The sequence below is a fragment of the Euphorbia lathyris genome, chromosome 8, assembly GCF_963576675.1.
Source record: "Euphorbia lathyris chromosome 8, ddEupLath1.1, whole genome shotgun sequence".
Taxonomy (NCBI): Eukaryota; Viridiplantae; Streptophyta; class Magnoliopsida; order Malpighiales; family Euphorbiaceae; genus Euphorbia; species Euphorbia lathyris.
In genome coordinates, this window is record NC_088917.1 from 5944679 (window position 1) to 5947967 (window position 3289).

Here is a 3289-nt window from a genome sequence, read left to right on the forward strand (position 1 = left end):
GGTGGTATAAAGAAGTGGAATAAGTTCCTGCGATTTTAATAGAATGGAAAAATCCATATATGTCAAATTAAGTTTATATAGTTTAAATATGATTAAAATAGTAAAATGTATTATGTTATCTTTATCCCAGATACCAAACATTGACTAATAATTCTATCCTATCGGTGATTAATTTCATGAGAATTCCTCTGCATCAAACAAATCTGAAATAAATTACAGTTCACACATTGTTACGAACACAAAATCAAAGTAATTCCGGCAATTCGAATTATGAAATCAAGGGAAAAATAATCTCCAATGTAAAAATTAGGCAAACAAATTGAGTGATCAAAAAATAATTTCCGATCTAAAAGAATAGATCAAACAAGTTCAGAAAGATAATCTAAGACTTCGAAGACAAAAACCTCAGAAAATCTGAGCCACAGGATTCAATTGACATTTTCAAATCGAAAAAATAATTTCTGATCTAAATCAATACTCAAACAAAGAGAAATACCTCAGAAAATCTGAAGAGACACAGCGAAATCAATTTACATTTGAGACACCAGAATACTAATTTCAGATCTAAAGAATACTCAAAAAAGTTTAGAAAGATGTTCTTAGTCTTACTAGACCAGATTCAAAGGAAAAACCTCAGAAAATCAATTTACATCTGAGACATAGGAAACCGATTTAACAAACTAATCAAAGAAATTCAAAAAGAATGTTCTTAGGCTTACTAGACCAGCTTCAAGGGAAAAACCTCAGCAAATCTGAAGAGCCAAAAATCAATTTACGAGCAGCTAAACACCTTCTTTGCGATGATAATTAACACAAATAGGTTGCCTGAATTACCACTCGAATCAAAAAAATACAAAAACGAAATAGATAAAAAAAAATATACCAGCCTTCAAGAGAAATCCGCCGTTAAAACACAGAGAACAGATCTAGAAGGTTGAAAAGATTGATATAGGTAGCTGCATTCATCTCTATGGCACTGTAAATCAGCCAAAAAGTCAAACTTCAGCACCAATATTCATTTGAATCATCAATTCAATAAGATAAACCCTAATCAATCTAATTCCTATTCTAAGCGACTACTGGTTTTGAAATCGGCCGGCATTTATCTTTTGGGACGATGTTCAACTAGTATATATGGGGCAAAATCAGCGAAACCCTTGGATGCGGAATGACCAATTTGCCCCTGTTATTGACGAAATCTCATTCACCGCTTTTTTTTCTTTTGCTCAGTCCGCCACTTATAAATAAATGGGCTTAAATTTCCGTTTCCCGTGTGTTGATATTAAAGAGCTTTCTAAATGGGCTTTTAGGAAAAATTACACAGAAATCCATCTTTTAAAAACTATTTATAACTCTATCTATCAAGTCATAATTTTGAATTATTTTAAACTAGTAAAATTAGTATTTTTCATATATTTTAAGGATTAAAATTTATAAATTAAAAGTCTAAAATATATTTTCTAGGATTTATGATTTATGAATTGGAGTCTAAAATTTTTAAATTATGGTGTAAAATCATAATATATAGAGAATGATTACGTATTAAAAATTAAATTTGATTATATGACTTAGTTGCAATTTTGTATTTAATTATGATATTCATGTATTTTATCCATTGAAAAACAAGGATTCTTATAAGGGTCCGATCTGGATAATTAGTATTCACATTCACTTAAATTTGAACAATATCTTTAAAATGTCATAAAAGTTCAATTTATTTTAATAAAATCACATTCACTTAAATTTCAAGATCATGTCAACACTATCTAGCTTATTTAAAAAATATAACTAAATATTTTAATTAACAATCGATATGTCATATGGCATTGAGACATGTGATTAGATATCTCGCAATCAACTCTAATAGACAGATGATCAAAAAACACTCAAATTGATTTTATTGGGACAAAAATAAGTTTAATTGCTTTTAATGAAACAAATTAAACTTTGTAACCTTTTAGAGACATTGTCCAAACTTTTATGACTACCAGTACTAAGTACCCGGTCAGTTAAATATGATGTTTAGTTTAACTATTTACCGTTAAACTAAAATCAAAAGTAAATTATAAAAATTCAAAAACTTAAAAAAAACTGTTTATATCATTCAAACGGTGGTATCTGTTTTTGTTTTTTTTTTTGTAAATGAAAATAATTAACATTTGGAATTAACAGCAAATTTCTGATAAGTGATAGTTTTGAATGTAATTTATGATGGTATTACATTCTACTATTCTCAAATTATAGAATTTCAGACATGACCTAAACACAAGAATATAGTTGTGGAAATTTGAAATCTTTTTATACTGGGTTAAGATGTAAAAATATCCTAACGTTCTGGGTCATGAGCAATTTTACTCATAATATTTAAAATGGTGCAATTTTACCCCTAACGTTGAGAAAAAATTCATCAAACTGTCTTCTCGATCATGAATCTTGTCATCTATACTTCATATGTGCGTTATTTTATCAAAAACAAATCACAAATATACGTTGAGATGTGAAAAAATTAAAAAAATATATATACTATCTTTTATACGAATTAGATAAAAAAAATTCAAAATATTTACCGAATTTATAAATATTAATCTCCAATTCTATTATTAAATTATAAAAAAACATGAAATCTTTTTTTACAACTAACTGATATGCAATTGATACAGAATAAGAAACAAAATATTTGTATTTTATAATAGTGTTTGAAATTGACCCAAATTATCAACGTTGGGGTAAAATTGTTCTTGGCTTCCAACATTATGGGTAAAATTGCACCATTTTAAACGTTATGAGTAAAATTGCTTCTGACCCAAAACATTAGACGTATTTTTACACCTTAATCTTTTTATATTTGCAATATAAGACATTCTATCATTCTCAAATCCTTGAATTTCAAAAAAGAGTTGCACATAAAAGCAAAACTCCATTGATGAAGGTGAATATCTAAGTCTCAATCAAATTTGAAGAAAGTAATTGAGTCAAAATTATTTTAATTTTTGGAGATACTTTATTTTCCTGTAAGAATGTCGAATGAAGAACAAAAAAAACAGAGGCTGATTTTCTACTTCATCAAAAAAAAAAAAAAAAAAAAAAAAAATCATCATTGGTGCTGTGTAAATTAACATAAGTTATTTCTTTCATCCTACTTTTCGTTTTTTAAAATTTCAATGTTTGTATCTAGGACTGTAATCGAGCCAAGCCGAGCCGAGCTTTGACCTGTTCAAGCTCGAACCCGAGCCGAGCTTGCTATAAAATTAACGAGCTCGAACCCGAACCGAGCTTTGGCTTGCTCAAC

At 28.2% G+C, this 3289-nt stretch overlaps 1 non-coding gene across 1 annotated transcript; it reads right to left on the reverse strand.

Moving 5' to 3' along the window:
• Positions 1–702: 702 nt before the first annotated feature.
• On the reverse strand, positions 703–827 carry LOC136204477 (small nucleolar RNA snoR77). The gene has a single exon (XR_010675319.1). It is a non-coding gene; the product is annotated as a small nucleolar RNA snoR77 (small nucleolar RNA).
• Between the last annotated feature and the right edge of the window lie 2462 nt (positions 828–3289).